This window comes from Eschrichtius robustus, chromosome 1 (genome assembly GCF_028021215.1).
Source record: "Eschrichtius robustus isolate mEscRob2 chromosome 1, mEscRob2.pri, whole genome shotgun sequence".
Lineage (NCBI taxonomy): Eukaryota > Metazoa > Chordata > Mammalia > Artiodactyla > Eschrichtiidae > Eschrichtius > Eschrichtius robustus.
In genome coordinates this window covers 131,499,523-131,516,602 of record NC_090824.1, presented here as the reverse complement: position 1 = coordinate 131,516,602, position 17,080 = coordinate 131,499,523, and the positions used below count along the sequence as shown (strand labels likewise).

The 17,080-nt window shown below is 49.5% G+C and overlaps 1 long non-coding RNA gene across 1 annotated transcript; it reads left to right on the top strand.

Moving 5' to 3' along the window:
• Positions 1 to 2,089: 2,089 nt before the first annotated feature.
• LOC137760010 (uncharacterized) lies at positions 2,090 to 4,412 on the top strand. Its single transcript, XR_011073224.1, has 3 exons — positions 2,090 to 2,181; positions 3,563 to 3,752; positions 4,118 to 4,412. It is a non-coding gene; the product is annotated as an uncharacterized lncRNA (long non-coding RNA).
• The last annotated feature ends 12,668 nt before the right edge of the window (positions 4,413 to 17,080 follow it).

The window sequence follows — 17,080 nt, the reverse complement described above, 5'->3', positions numbered from 1 at the left end:
GGTCATCTAGTGGGTTCCAGGAAGCTGGGACCTCCTGCTCCGTGGTTCATGCTGCATTTATTTCTCTCTTTGTTTTCTTCCCAGCATCCTGTTTCCATGACATCCTACTCCAATCCCCCAAACCCAGAGCAAGCCTGGTCAGGGGTGGAGAGTCACCATGCAGTTGAAGAGCCCCGACCCAACCAAGCGATGTCACAGGGGCTGGTCCAGAATGGAGATCCTGTCCATTTGCTGGTGGCCAGAGTCTCAGGGTCACAAGACTTCCAGCTGCTTGACTCAAAAGGGCACCCAGGACACGGCAGGCACTTGGGCTCTGTGGTTCTCAGTCTGGGGTGATCTTGCTTCCTGGGGACATCTGGCAATGTCTGGAGACACTTTTAGTTCTTACCACTGGGGAGTGGGTGCTACTGGCATCCAGGGACGAGTGGGCAAGGAAGGCTGCTGAACATACTACAGACCAAGAATTACGCAGCCCCAAATCTCCATAAGGCTGAGATTTCAAAACCTGCCCGGCATTAGATCCCCTGGTCGGTCTTGCAGCAGGAGGGATGGGGTCCTGAGGGTCCCACCTGCGGAAGTTCCTTGGCCGGTATGCCCCTGTTCTAGAGGAGAGGCAGATTTCTCCAAGGCCAGGTGGAGAGAACCAGCCCAGTGCACCCCAGGCACTGCATTTCCCGGGAGCTGGGAGGAATTAAGTTATAACATATGGACTAACATTGATACAGTGTGTGACAGGTGACAGAGTTCTTCCTCTGTGCTGGGGTTCAGTACAGACTGGGGTCCTCTGCACTGCCCCCCATATTGTAGGGGTCATGGACAGGTTGGGGGGAAGGGGAAAGGCTACATCTGCTTCTCATTCTCTCATGAAATGAGTTCCTTGTCATAAACTCCCCACAGTCTCCCTTTGATCACAACTCTGACAGTTCAAACCCTGCATGCTATTCCAGGTTCCACTTATGGGTAGGAGGCCTTCCTCAGCAGATGTTAAGGCAAACATATTCTTTCTCCCCATGCTGTGGTATCCTGGAGACTGGTGAGCTGGAGCTAGGATGCCATGACATCAGGTGGGTTAAGTGTGGGCTTCATGTACCCGATACGTATCATATAAGCTTGGAGGGAGGGTGGGCAGCAAGGGCTGGCCAGGGAGGCTGGGCATTTGGGAGACGGACAGGATTCCATGTGTCAGGCACTTCTCATATGTTATTTCACTTGCTTCTCATGACAACTCCTTGAAATGGGTTTTATGATCATATCTGTTTTTTAGAGGAGGAATTCAAACTCAGAGAGGTTAATTAACTCGGCCAAGCTCATGTAACTGGAAAGTTGAGCTCCTGGAAAGGGTGCGGGGAGCTCCCTGGGCCATCATGGGTTCTGCAAGGGCAGATGAGAACTGGACAAGTGTAGACTGGCAAGAGAACCATGGCCCTGGGACAGGTTTGTCCTAGGTTCGTGGGCACCGTCACCATGCCATGCAGCAGGGCAGCTTTGGGCTGGGATGAAGACGTGGGATCACAGTGGCCACTGGACAGAGCATGGCCTCTCTGGGAATTGGAGGAGGCAGGGTGTGGGGAACCGGAAATGATCAATAGAGGGCAGAGGCCACCAGGATGGGTGCTTAGAAGGGCCTGCGGACCAGAATAGGAGTGGAAATACTCTGAAGGGCTGAGAGGTGCTCTTCACTGCATCACGTGTGTGCCCTGTGACGGGGAAATGGGGTGTCCTGTGTTAAACAGCACGTGACTCCCTGGGGAGCATCTCCCTTCTGTTGATATCTGTGGTTTAATGCACTAGCTTCTTGGCTCCTTTGAGTGATTTAGAAAAAGTGCCCCTCTGGGTGGGTGCATAGTTCAGAGCTTGGGCTGGATGTCTGCCCCTTTAGTCAGGTGCTGATGGAGGACAGCTGTAGAGGAGGTCCACAGGCCAGGCAGGGCGTGTGTGACCAGACAAGAGGAACCACGGAGGGTGGGTCGCTGCGTCCAGGCCTTCAGGCGGGCAGGGACTAACTCGTACCTGCATCTGCATGTACAGCTCCTGGACCTGAGCTGGCACAGAGCGTGCCCAGGCAGTGTTTGCCGAGAGGATGAATAAAAGAGGGTCACCTTCCTTTTGACTCCTTGGGGTGAGTCTTCAGCCTTCTTTGGAAGAAGATTTGGAAGTGAGGAAGAGAAAGCTATGGGTCAGGTAAGATGGAGGGGGGAAGCTTGACTTGTTATGTCAACTTCATAGCAGATGCTTTTGAATCCTAAAAAAAATAATAGCTGAATGTTATTGAGGGATGGGTTACCAGGAGCCAGCCACGGTGCTCACCCTTCTGTGATGGGCAGTTTTCTATGTCACTTTGCCTAGGCCTGAGTTTCCAGCTATTCAACCAAATGCTAATTTAGGTGTTGCTGTGAAGGTAGATGTCATTAAAGTCCCAAACCAGTGACTTTAAGTAAAGGAGATGATCCTAGGCAAGCTGGGTGGGCCTGATTCAATCAGTTCAAAGGTCTTAAGAGCAGAGCTGAGGCTTCCCAGAAGGAGAAGAAATTCCGCCTGGGGCCTGCAGCTTCAGCCGGTGTCTCAGTTCCAGCCGGCCCTTCCTGATGGCCTCCGAGTGGATTTCAGACTCACCCAGCCAGCCCCACAATCACATAAGCCAATTCCTTGCAACAAACCGCTTAGTGTATATCTCCTACTGGTTTTATTTCTTTGGCTGAACCCGGACTAATACACCTTCATATGGATCAATTTATCTAATCCTCGCAAGAACCCTGTTAGAGTTATTATTATTATTCCCATTTTAAACTGGAGCCCAGAGAAGGCAAGCAGTGCCAGCAAGCAGTGAAGCCAGGATTCAAACCGCAAGCCTTTCTCCTCCAGGGCCCAAGTTCTCAACGGCTACCCCGGAGAATCTCAGGGAGTGAGTCATGTCAATAGCAGCCCGTGCTGGATAGCTGACAGGCTTTATTTAAGATGGGCCAGGCAGTTGTGATGAATTGGTTGGGACGATGTTGTAAGGGAGGGGGTGGCTGCTACCAGAGCAAGTCACCGCAGCAGTCGGCCCTGGGGGACACACACATCTCGATGTCACCTTCCAACAGCAGTCTGTCCTTTCCTCGGAGCTCCCTGACATTCTGAGTGTGCACAGAATGTTCCCTCAACCTTGTATTTGCTTGTATTTTGTTTTAGAGTTATCCTCTGGTGGTTGGTTGTTTGTTTTCTCACAGGGCTGAGCTTATTAAAATTCCCTGAAATGTTCACCGTCAGTCCTCTAACCTGAGCTCTTTCCTCTGATTCATTCATTCATTCAAAGTGACATTGAGTTACCCTTCTTAACAAAGCAGCCCCAGCTCGCCCGGAAGAAGAAAGTTAGGTGTTGGCTCAAAAGGAATTCAGGGGCATCCGATGACTTGGCAGGTGCTCCCTGGCTGTGCACATGCCACACCTGGGTGAAAATTACCCCTCCAGAGTAGCAAGTTAAAGAAAAACCTTTGGGTCCAATGTTTGGGGGTGCTGATTTGCCATAGTTTAAAATCATGGAATAGACGTCAACTGCATTTGATTTGTCTCCACGTAACAGCTCAGACTCTGGATACCGACCACCTCTGCTCCCTCCCGGTTCCCCTGCCCGAGGCCTTGCAGTCCTGAGGGGGGCTGAACACGAGCAGACCAGGAGCTGGAGGATGGAATGTGTCCCCTTCTAGCAATGCCTTTTGGAAAATGCAGAGTGGAACACGAGCCAAAGCAGTTGTGTGTGAGGTGGATGTGGGGTGTGTACACGTGTGTGTACGTTTCTCTGTGTCAGAGGAGGTGTGGGCAACAGGTAGAAGGAGGGTGGCTTGATAATGAGCAGGGACTGGGTATTTGTCCCAGCCTGAGGGGTAAGGTTTGAAGCCATGGGACAAAACTGGGCTCTGACCTCATGGGGCCTCCAGGAGCGTGGTTGAGGACAGAAGGCTCAGTCCAGAGGAGGCAGAAGAGGGACAGAGACCAGTGCCTATGGTTTAATGACAGTTCCAAGGATTAGAGTATTTTCATTCCTTGTCTCTTTCTGTCTCTTTGTCTTTGTATCACTGTCTTTGTGTCTCTGTCTCTCTCGTGTGTGTGCCTGACCACTCTTTTTCTTTGGAAACAGGAAAGCAATTGAGTGGCTCACAGAATCCCCAGGAAGAAGAACACTCGGACCTTCTAAAGGCACGGGGACAAAAGGAAGAACCACAAGCAAAATCACTCCCCAGAACTACTGCTGATGCCCTGCTGGCTCCTGGGTGTCACCCAGTGGCACTGCGGCCGTACAGCTGCTGGACCCAGGTTGCTGCCCAGACCAGAATCAGGGAGACCTGATTCATAGACCTGGCAGACCGCTGCTGGGAGACTTAGGGGTGACATGAGTCCTCAAAGGACCCACCAGCTGGCTAGGTGGGGTCAGCTAGAGACAGCTTTGGGATTCTGGTTTATTGCTGGAAATAAAAGAGACAATTATGGTCAACTCTTGTGCTGGTTGGATACCACATGTAGACAAGGAATTCCAAACTCTAATTTTACCCTGGAACACCAGCAATCCCTTCCCTAAATTCCTCTAGAGATTTTAGGGCAATCTCTAACCTCTAGTAAGATGGATGGATTAGCGAGACCTTCCTTGTGTCTCTAGTTCATCGGGTACAGAGTCTTCTGGAAAATGTGTCGGCCAAATGGCACTGGAGTGGGAGAGAGGAGAAGGGAAAATCAAGGACAAAAGATACTGTGAAAAATGGAGATACTGGAATCTTCCAGCTGTAGATCCCTATTTGTTTGTTTTTACTTTGGGCCATGGGGCTTTTTTTTAAGCTGAGACCTTGACCTTCAGGAGCAAGCTGCCATGGTCCTCAAAGGTGGGGAGCAGTGATGGTGGAGTGGGTGACATCCAGAAGAGGAGGTCCCACCCTCTCACTGCAAGCAGGTTGCTATATTGTTACTGTGGCCAGTTAGAACCTGCTCTGTAAGGGGAAACTTCTAAAATCCTGGGAAGTGAGTGTCTCAAGGTCTCATCCTGGAAGAATTCTCTGACCCTAGAAGAACAGGTGAGGGGTGATCACTCTATTTCTCAGCCAACTTCTAGAAGATGACAGAGAGGGCCAGCAGTGAGTTTAGCCTCATGGAAATCACAGGCTTTGCAGCCTTTGGGGTATGTAGACTCTCTGGCTTCCTTCTTCTTTGTACCAGAAAACCAGACCTGCTTCCGCCAGGCTTGGGGCTGCAAATGGAACCTCTGGGACCAGAGCTAAGAGGAGAGACAGCCTGAGACCTGTGGCCTCCTCAACACGGGGAGAAGTGGCTCCTGACCAGTGAGAACTGGCTGTGCCTGGGATGGTGTGTATCAGTGTGTGTGTGTGTGTGTGTGTGTGTGTGTGCACACTTGCACATATATAAACGTGTGTGTGTGTTTTAGTCAGGGGCAGAGTGGAGGCTGGTCCCCCTGAATGCCTCCTCTTCACATCCTCCAAGGGAGAAGGGCCATTCTCCTTGACTCCTGGGAGCTGCAGAATATTGGAGAGAACACGTTTGCCCAGAACAAAGCAAAACCCTCAAAGGTTCTTTCCTATCTCTGATTCTAGAAAATTACCTGCCCTTTCATCCACTTCTCACATTCACGGCCTGTCTATGTCACTGTCATTTTCCACCTCCTGGCATTTCAGCGCTCATCCTTCTCTTTTGTGTCTCCGTCTGTCCAGGCTGGTTTGCATCTCTTTGTCTTTGCAGGGTCTGCATCCCTGCCTCTGTCTGTCCCTCCCTCCGCCTTGGCCGGCTTCTCTCTCAGCTGTCGCTTTTCTCTCCTCTCCTCCTGGCTAGCGCTGAGCAAGTGGCTGTCGGCCGTCCCTCGCTAGAGCCGAATCCCAGAGAAAACCAGTGTTGGAGCTGATGAGTGATTTTGGCTCCCCGTCTGATCTCCCTCCAGCTTGATTTTGAAGCTCTGTGCAGCCCTGGGACGTCTGGAGGCCGGCCTGGGCCACGTTGGACTCTGCAGCTCTGGGCCCCCAGCCTTGGCACCCAGGGCCCCACCCCTTCTCCTGACTTGGAGTGATCCCGTCGTCCTGTCGTACAAATTGGGATCGCTCCCTGCATGTGGGCTTTGGTGACAGCCACCAGATGGCAGGGACTGGTTTTTATAGTAACTCATTAACCTCTTGCCATCCTGCAATTAAGAAAGCATTTAATTGCTTTTTCTCGAGCCATCCTATGAGTGATTTGGGCAGCTCGTGTTCATCATGTGAACCAATTTGCAGCTAGAGCCCGAGAGAGTGGGCACAGTGGCGTGTGAGGGCCCAGACGTGGTGAGCACCGTGGGCAGCCCTGGATTGCCCTTTGGGGCCTTTGGGTAGAGGGGAGCACAAGCCTTAGAACCTTCCTGATTGGTTTCCTGCTGGGTAATGAGTTCTGTGGATTAGCTCTGGATGCACCTGAGAGGCTATCTAGGTTTTTCCTTCTCATTTAACCGTGGGGAGGACTAAGGCCAAATAAGTCAGGGAACTTGCCCCAAGTCACACAGCTAATCAGTGACACCACCTGGGCTGCAGCCCAAGCGTTCATTTCCCACCTGCGGTGCTCTGGGCTTCTCCTTGCTTTGCCAGCATTCCCTGGGAGACGTGCTGCTGCAGCACCTCTGAAAGTGTGTTCGCTCCGTACTCGGTCTGCTTTCAGGTACATAACTGCCCGAGAGTTATTTACTCAGGAAATAGCTCAGAGCATCCCTGAATGGATTAACCAACTCCATCCGAAGAGGCAGGACCCACTCCCCTCTCCCCTCACACACTCCCAACCAGCACACCTGGCAGCCTCACTGCGGCACTGGGGATCACTGAGTGCACAGTGCCGTGACCACGGAAGCTCCAGCCCGCAGCAGAGCTCCCACCAGCCTTTTTTAGGTGCCAACCCTGCACCAGCTGACCCGCTCACAGCAGAGGCCCCCTTAGGCCTCCCAGAGACGGTTAGCAGCTTGCCTCCCATCCCTGTGTCCCGGCACCATCTCCACAGGGCAGGTCTCCAGGCATCTGTCATTGCCGTGTCTTTGTTCCCTTACTGCTTATACCTTCCCCCCCCCCACTGACCCCCTCACCTCCCAAACCCCACACCCTTCCACTGGGCTCTGGGTGCTTCTGCTCCAAAACAACGGATCCCTCCACACCCAGCAGGGTGGACAGGGAGACGTGCCACCCAGACCCCCATCAACGAAGGCTGCTGGGAGGGTGGTCGGCAGCCCCCAGCCTTTGGGGGCTGTCTTAGCTGTGGAGGGCTGCCTCGCCCACAGTCATGCCCTTCTGGCGGGGCATGCCCCATCTGATGACTGATCAATGAGGAAGTATAAGGATCGGTTATTTTGGTCCAATGCAGGACAACTCTTGATGGGTCATTTCGGCTCCAGAGCTCCCACGGGGTCAGCCCAGGGCCTGTCACTGGCCAGCATCACAGCTTTACTTCTTCCTCCGACTTCTGCTTCATCCCAATCACATCCCCAGGTATTGATCCCAAGAATATTCCTGCTTATGAAGAAATATTAAATGTGATAACTCTATATTTAACATTTTGAGGAAGTGCCAAACTCTTTTCCACAGGGGCTGTACCATTTTAGATTCCCAGCAACAATGTGTAAGGGTTCCGATTTCTCCACGTCCTCATCAGCGCTATCCATCTTTTTGAAAATGGCCATGCCCGTGGCTGTGAGGTGGTATCTCATTGTGGTTTTAGTTTGCATTTCTCTTATGACTAATGATATTGAGCATCTTTTCTTGTGCTGAATGATCATTTGTATATCTTCTCTAGAGAAATGTCTATTCATATTCTTAGCCCATTTTTAATTGGGTTGTCTGTTGTTGTTGAGTTATAGGAGTTCTTTGTATATTCTGGAGAGGAAATCCTTATCAGATATATAATTTGCAAATATTTCTTCCCACTCTGTGGATTGTCTTTTCACTTTTAATAGTGTCCTTTGACACAAAAGAAGTTTTTAATTTTGAAGAAGTCCAATTTATCTGCTTTTTCTTTTGTTGTTTGTACTTTAGTTATCACATCTAAGAAACTGTCTCCTAATTCAAGATCACAAAGATTATACTCATGAATTTTATAGTTTTTAGCTCTTACATTTAGATCTTTGAGTTAACTTTCGCATATGGTGTAAAGGTCCAAATTCATTCTTTTGCATGTGGGTATACAGGTATTCCAGCATCATGTGTGGAAATGACTTTTCTTTCTTCATCGACGCATCTTGACATCCTTGTTGAAATTAATTGACCATAGACGTATGGGTTTATTTTTGGACTCTCAATTCTGTTCCATTGATCTATATGTCTATCCTTATGCTGGTACCTAACTGTCCTGATTACTGTGGGTTTGTAATAAGTTTCTTAAAAATTAAAAGAATTGTTTCCAGCTTTATTGATACACAATCAACATATAACTTTGTGTAAGTTTAAGGTGTACAACGTGATGATTTGATACATGTATATATATATATATATATATATTGTGAAATGATTACCACAATAGGGCTTAGTCAACGCCTTCATCACCTTTTTGTGAGTGTGTGTGTGGTGAAAACATTTGAGATCTAATCTTTCAGCAACTTTCAATTATACAATACAGTATTGTTAACTATACTGTACGTTAGATGCCCAGAACTTGTTCATCTTATAACTGGAAGTTTGTCCTTTGACTCATATCTCCCCATTTCCTTCACCCTATAAGTTTTGAAACCAGATGTGTTAAGTCCTTCACTTTCTTTCTTCTTTTTTAAGATAGTCTTGGCTTTTCTGGGTCCCTTACATTTGCATGTGAATTTCAGGACCCGAGGGGACAGGAAAGGGAGGAGGGCTTTTTAAGTTGCTGACAGTAAGGCCTTCGATGTGGGACTCCCGCAAGGTCTTCCGTAAATTCAACTGGGCATATGACTAACTGGGCAAGCGTGTTTGCTTAGGTACTTATGTATTTTGTGGAACAGGGGAAAGGGGCTACGTGTGGTGTTCCCGTTGACTCAGTGTGAAATGGGGATGGAGGCCTGAAAGCAGGAGGCCGGCGCAGGGAAGACCCTGGGGGTGAAAGCTTTCTCAGACCTGGGGCAGCTCCCGGCTCCATGTGCTGTTCTACTGGGGGATTGAGAAATCCCTGCCACCGCCGCCCCGCCATCGGCAGGCCTGTCGGTAACACAGAGCGCGAGGCACAGAGATGGAGCCGCTCTCTGTGCAGGGAAGCGGGAGGAGGGTGGCACCCTGGGGCACCCCAAAACGCCTCCTCAGGCCTCTGTGGAACGGAGTTGGACATCAGGGCCCCTGTGTGGCTTTAGAAGGGTTGGTTTTGTAACTCACGTCTCACTTGGGGGGGGCGGCTCTCCCCCGCCCGCCGGGGACAGATGGGGTTCACGAGCTCCCCGGGACTCCGTCTGTCACGTCTCCCAGCAGCCCCATCTTCTGTGGAGCCGACAGCTGGCCTGGCTGCCTCTGCGGAGTGGCAGCCCCTCTACTGCCTGAAGCCAAGTTCCTCTCAGCGCTGTCACTCTCTGGGCTGTTCCCGTGGCTGCCGCGATGGGTGATGAGACCCCGTGTGACTCGTGTCCTCTGCACAGACTCCAGGGCTAGGCTCTGAGGCCCAGGAGGTCCGAGGTCCCGGCCAGAGGGTGCAGGTGTGCGGGCAGGTGCGTGTGAGCATTCCCGTTATCCCTCTTTCAGGAGTTCTGTTTACTCATGCTTTCCTCAGAGTCCTTCAGGGAGAGAGAGAAAGCATTCTGCCCCCTTTCCTGGGACTGGAATTCTCTCCCACTCAGGGCTGCCCAGATCTGGTTCCCAGATGCCTCTTGGAATATCTTACTAGAGAATGCTTGCTCACTGGTCCTTGAGCCTGGAAGAATCCTGGACCTTCAGAGCCACAGGTAAAAGGCAGCCTAGTTCAGGAGAGGCCACAGACTTCAGAAACATCCTGACCGGGATCCATCCCAGCTCTAATGCTCACTGGCTGTGTGACCTTGGACAAGTCACTTACATCTCTCAGCTCCCATTTCCTCCTCTGGAAAAACCTGATAGGGTTGTTGGGATGATGAAATTAACACACAACAAAATTCCTGGTGACTTGTAGGCCCTGAAATGCTGCATTTGTATCTGTTGAAGATTGGGTTCCCAGGGAAGCAAGCTCTGAGACAGAGTTTAGCAGTCAGGATAGTAATTAAGAATGCCCTGGGGATCAACATCCTTGGAAGGAGAGGGATAGAAGCAGCAGTGGGCAGAGGGAGAGTGTGTCCAACTCTCACAGAGCTGTGAAACCAAAATGGCCTTTTACACCCTGTGCTGAGGTCCCCACGTTCGATGATTCACTGGGAGGACTCCCAGGACTCAGCACACAGTGGTACTCACAGCAATGACTTATTACAGTGAAAGGATGCAAAGCAAAACCAGCCCGGAACAGCATACAGAGGAAGTCCAGAGGAAACCGGGCACAAGCTTCCGAGAGCCCTCTCCCGGTGGAGTCACACAGAATGCACTAATTCCTCCAGGAGCAAATTGTGACAACACGTGTGACGTGTTGCCAACCAGCCAGGATCATTGGAGACTCAGTGCCCAGGGCTTCTGTCGGGAGGAGGGGGGAGGGCCGGCCACACAGGCCTCTCTGCCTGCCCCGTACCACGATTCCCGACTCGCAGGAGGAAGACAGGTGTTCAGCATGAAGCATACTGTTTTGGAGCCACTCTTATCAGGGATTGGTGGGGACCCTCCAAAACCCAAGTTCCCAGATGCCAGCCCAGGGCCAGCCTTGCCAGCAGGCCTTTGAAGGAGGGCAGCCACGGGTGTTTATGATAACTCTTTAATGCACATTTCTCCACTTCAATCAGTCATCAGATGCGGTCCTCCCGGGAAGAGGTGTGACCTTGGTGCAGCTGTCCTCTGACTGCCGAAGCCTGCCTGCCGCAGCCCTCCCAGCAAGACCTTCATTAAGGGGGAATCTGCATCCAAGCATCCACCACAGGCATGAGATGAGTAAGGTGCTCCTGGCCCTCACGGCTGTGGGATGCTGAAGAGCTCCGCTGTTGGGAATCTGGCCACCTCTCACCTCATGTGGACCCAGGAGAACTAAGCCAAGAGGGAGCCCCTGACATTGTCCATCCATGAACCATTTACAGAATGTGCACAGGTCAGATAGCGGGAGAGAGAAAGCGGAGCTTGGTGTTCAAGGGGGAAGTGAGGCGGTGCTAGGGAGACGGCTTGTCTGTAAACACAGATAACCAGAGTGGAACAGAATAGACCGGTAGTAAAGACATATTTGCTGAATTGGCTTGATCCTGCTGACCATGTTCCCCAAGCTGAGAGCTGTGGATTTAGAGACATAAATAGGGGTTGGTTTCTGCCCTTGGGTGCTCATTGTCTAGAGGGGGAGACTGACCTATAATCAGAAAGACGTGGTAATTGAGAGAAGCAGAGAGTGGGGAGAGCCTGGGTGACCCCTCTGCTTAGTCGGAATGGAATAAGGAGGGAAGGCTTCCTGGAGGAGGTGTCATTCACGTTGGGCCCTAAAGGATGAGTAGGAGTTAACCAAGTGGACAAGGAGAGAGGAAGGAGATTTCAGGAATGGACAATAAAACAAACCCTAGGTAACTCGAAGCCTGTGGATTCTTGTGATCCCTGGTGTCTGACCCTTTTGAGTGATTTCTTCTAGATCAGGAAAATTTCCTGGAGTCATAGAATCTCAAGTCGGAGAGAAACTTAACAGCTCCCATAGCTAAGTGTGCATCCACATCAAGCTGTTGGGAAGTCTCACCTGCATCCCTCTGATGACAGGGAGCTTACTACCTCTTGAGACTGTGCATTCATTTGGATGGCTCAGCATGCTAGCAAGGTCTTCCTTCTACTGAGCTGGAACCTTTCTCCTTGGTCCTTCCACTCACTTATCCTGATATTATCCTTTGGATTGATGACAAATTTAAATCTTTATGAATCATGAGGGTCTGTGGGTTTTCCACTGTTACTCTCCAAGTAGTTAGTCCCTCCATCTAGTAGCAAAGGAAAGAGGCAGCAGCGGCTGGAGCTGGAGAGCTGCAGAGAAGCAGTATAATGAAGTGATCAAGAGTGAGACTCTGGAGCCTGACCATCAAGCGTGGAATCTCAACTATGCCCCTTATTACGTAATCATGGCAGGTAACTTAACCTCTCTGTGCCTCAGTTTCTTCATCTGCACAATGGGGATAAGCATAGTGAGCTATGTCATTGGGAGGTGGCAAGGATTAAGTTGATACTTGAAGTGCTCAGAACAGTGCTGCCAGACAGTTAGCACTGTCAATGTACGAGCTTCAGCTGCTATTCAAAAGCAACTGTGACAGCTGCCAGGCCACAGGAATGGTGCCGCAGACCTACTGAATAAAATTAGATGAAAATAGCCAGCACGGCTGGATGAGGATAAGGCTCTGCCTGTGAATGAAAGCCATCAGCCTCATTCATACAGTTTGTCTCCACTCTTCTCTCTGCTTTTGTAATCTGTATGTGAGCCATTTGACTGTCCCCAAACTCCCCCGTGTATGGGGTCTGCTTTTGCTATTTAAATAACACTTCTGCAGGTCCCCATTTCATGAATAATGGGAAAACTGTGGTGTGGTCCCTTCCACCTGGAATCCCTACAGCCATCCAACTTTAGGCTGTTGCCTGTTCCATTGTGGATCATGGGTGTGTATTTGTGTCACCACATAGCACAGTGAACTTCAACTTGGATGTCACTCATGGCTGCTCTGAAGGTCCGAGGCTGCTCCTCCCCCACCGTCTCCTCCCCCAGGCCCTCCATCTGCCCCTGGGTTCCCGGCTCCTCACTCCCTTGGGACCTCCCCACATCTCTCCCTCTTTTTGTTCTCTTCCCCTTTCCACTCCTCTCCCTTGGGCTGCCCCCAGAGGTTCAGGATCCCTTTCTTTTATTAAGAAGAGCAGTGTTCGGCCCTCCACCCTCTACTTGGGCTGGGACCCGTTTCTGTAAATCAAAAGCATGAGCAGGAACCAGCAGAAGCTCTCACATGTCAGTTTCCCTTCACCGTGATCAGTTTTTCCATGTGGTTCCCGCTCCACCACCAGACTCCGTCAGTAAAGGGATCCAGGCCACGATGTAATCTTTCCCTGATATAAATTATTCTACGCCCCTGGCCCTCTTTAAAGGCAGATGGAGATACTGTCTTTTACTTTTTAAAGCAATTTAAAATCTTGCCTGGGAAGCCTGGAATAGTCTTCCTGCCTTCTCTCTGGCTCTCCAAATTCTGCCTGCCTGCCCTTTAGGAATAAGCTGAGTCTGCCTTCTCCATGAAGCTTCCCTGATCAAGTGGCTTTGAATCTCATGGCAAGGCCACCACTTGGCCATTAGTTACCTGCTACCTGTCCCAAATTTGTGTGACTTGTCACCCAATTAAAATGCTCTTTCCCAGAAGTCTTATGAGACTCAAAGTTCACTGGAAGACTCCTGGCCTGAGAACAGGAGGAACAAGGAGTCAGAAAGGCATGGTTTTAATCCTGGCTTCCCTGTCTGTTGGCTGTGTGGCTTTCTATCCATTACTTAACCTCTCTGAACTCATTCTCTCATGTATAAAAGTGAGGAAGAATGCTTATATCACATAGTTGCTCTGAGCATGATCAAAAACCAGAAAACAAGTGTTGGTGAGGATGTAGAGAAAAGGAAACCCTTGTGCGCTGTTGATGGGATTGTAGAATTGTACAGCCACTGTGGAAAAGAGTATGATGTTTCCTCAGAAAAATTAAAGATAAAATTACCCTATGATCCAGGAATTCCACTTCTAGATATATACCCAAAGGAATTGGAAGCAGAGTCTCAAAGAGATATTTGTACACCCATGTTCACAGCAGCATTATTCACAATAGGCAAAAGGTAGAAACAATCTCATTGTCTATCAATGGATGAATGGATAAACAAAATGTGATACATCCGTGCAATGGAATATTATTCGGTCTTAAAAAGGAAGAAATTCTGCAATATGCTACAACATAGATGAACCTTGAGGACATTATGTTAAGTGAAATAAGCAGATCATAGAAAGACAAATACCGTATGATTCCAGTTGCATGAGGTATGTAAAGCAGCTAAAATAAAAAAGACGGAAAATGTAATGGTGGTTGCCAGGGGCTGAGGGAAGTAGAGAATGGGAAGTTATTGCTTCATAGGTCTAGAGTTTCAGTTTTACAAGATGAAGAGTTATGGGGATGGATGGTGGTGATGGTTGCCTAACAATGTGAATATATTTAATACCAGTGAATGGTGCACTTAAAAATGGTTAGGATGGTAATTTTTGTTATATATATTTTACCACAATAAAAAGAAGAAGAAAATAAAAGGTATATGTCAAATGCCCCGCAGAGGGTCTGGCACGTAGGAGTGGTTTATAGATTTTAGATTTCTTCCTTCCTTTGGAAGAACCCACGGAATAAGGGGGGAGCAATCAGACAGTGGGCCTTGGATGATGCTTTAGGGGGACTAAAATCTGAAGGGCAAGTGTACCTACTGAAGAAGTCAGGGTCAGGGATGATAAGAGCCAGCTGGGTCCAGACGCCACCTGACAGACAAGCAGAGCCCTTATCTGCGGCCCGTGAGAAGAGCTGACACGTGGCAGAAACAGCAGCAGCTGGTCTCCATCTTCCTTTGCTGCCCAAACGTAAAGGCAGCTCTCAGGACTCCTCCTCTCCAGAGCTGCCAACTGGGCCAGACTGCTGCCTGAGGTCCCAGGGCTTGCCCCAACCCAAAGGGAAGGAGAAGCGGTGGCAGGGCAGACTCCAGGGAGATGCACGCGCACAGCCCTGTGAACTTGGACTCCAAGGAGCCTTCTGAAAGGACGGACTGAGGTATGAGGGTGGAGAGGGAGCCGGGAGAGGCCAGTTCTGCCCCTCTGAGCCTCAGTTTCCTCATCTGTGCAAAGAGAGCATTGGGCTCTAGGATCCGCAGAAGGAAAGCCTTCCACTCAGCAAGCTCAGGAGTTTGGCCGAGTGTGTGTGTGTGTGTGTGTGTGTGTGTGTGTGTGTCCTTGGAGAGCTCGGTGCACTCAGACGTGGCTAACTCAGATCCCGTTGATTCTGAACATGTAATTTTTTTGACTTGGACTAGGCTGAAGGCTACACTTGCATAATTCACACAGAAATGGGCTTGATTTCTCACAAGTAGTGTTGGTGTGATGATGGAAGAATCCATAACGCCAGGGTGCCTCTCCCATAGCACCCTTCAGGTTCCACCAGCATTGACAGAACACCCCTCCCCAAGGGCCCCGCTGCCCCCAGTCATCCCTGGCCATTCCCTTTGTGTCTGGGAGACTTCTCCAACTCCACCATCCAACTTATTAATTGGAATTATTATTTGGAATTATTAATTGATTTTAATTTTTATAATTGTGTTTTTCATGTTCAAGAACTGCTGCTTTTCATTGCAACTTTTTATTCTGTATATGAGTGTCATCATCTTGAATCTTTCTGAACATATTAGTTATTATTCTAAATGTGTCTTCTGTTTCTTCTATGGATGCAATTCCCTCTTTGTGAGCTCAGGGCCTCTGTTTTATAGTGTGGGTTTTCCTCAGATGTTCGGTGGTTCTTGGCTGTCTCTTCACATTTGCACGTAAGAATCTCTATTTGTTTCTTTAGAGACTCCTCGTCTCTCGGATTGTGATTTTTCTCTGCACCCGTTCCTCTGTTAACTTAGTCCCTTCTGCTTACTCTTTTCCAGGAATTCCTCAACACTTGTGGTCTGCCAACTCCACTCACCCTCCCTCCCTCCTTCTCTCCCTCCCTCCTCTCCTTCCGTCATATTTTCAGTGTTGGTAGAGATAGACCTCCTCTGCCTCCTCTTTATCTCGTCTTCCATTCCTTCTCCTCCTTCTTCTTCCCCAAAATGTATCACTTCAGTGATCACAGACACTTTGTCAGGAGGAGAAAGACGTGGCTACGCTCCATCCGACATCTCTTTTGGTTTGACCCTCTTATGTCTCTTTTCACAAACCTTAGAATAATCCACAAGATGATCATCATTTCCCTCGTTTTATCGATGAAGAAACCGAGAGATTAAATGACTTCCTTGGAGATGCACAGCTCGACATCAAATCCTCCGATTCCCAGTTCAGTCTTTTTTTCCTCTTCCATCTTTCTGAAATCCCAGAGACCTTTAACCTGCTCCCACTACTCAGAAAGCCGAGTTCAAATCAGTGGTCACTGTGCATTTGAGTCCAAAAGGGCAACATGAAACTGTGTGCTCTCCGTGGAATCTGACCCAGGAAGACCCTGAGGCGTTGCTGGGTTAGCAGAGATGGTTAGGATTTGCTCATGAGCTACAAATCAGTATTTACTTAAAACTAGTCCAGAATTTAGATTATCCAACAAGTCAGAACAACTTTCTTCCCCCAATAAACCTTAACTCACAGTGATTAGGCTACGTTGTCTGACTTATTGAACTGTTTATTGATTTTTTTCCAGGCGGTAGTTCTTAATAAAGTAAATTTCTTAATAAAGTAAACAAACTAGCGTGGTCATGATGCAGGGTATAATCGGGAAACCTCCTCTCAGAAATGCTGGAACACAGGAGCAGCTGTGTCTACACTGGAACTGAGACTTTCAAACAAAAGGGACATTTTCCACTATGTCCTGGGGGCCAGGAGGAGGTTACCAGGTCCCCTGAAAGCTGGGACTTGAACTTGAAATAGGAGAGAATCAAAGTCCATGACACCCTGGGTGGGTGCCCAGTTCAGGTTGGACACTGGCCAGTGAGTGTGTTTCTCAAAGGGCCCTTTGAGTCACCTTGAGGGCCTTGTTCTAAGTTCCTAGGGAAAGTGGCCTGGGAAGCTGAGCATGGGCCCTGGAAATGAGCTGTAGTCAGTAGAAGCAACTAGTCAAGGTTGGTGGAAAGAGGCGCATCTACCTGTGAGGGCAATAGCAGAGGAGCTGTGAGCTGGAGAAACAGAAATATGTCACGTCATGGGTGGCAACAGGCCCCTGGGACCTGGAGCCCAGGAAGGGAACTGGGTAGAGCTCAAATCCAGAAACCTCTGCGATTCTCACTCAAATCACCGCTGGTCCCCAAGGCTGACAGGGCCTGGGAAGCAAGAGTCACATGAGAAAAAGTG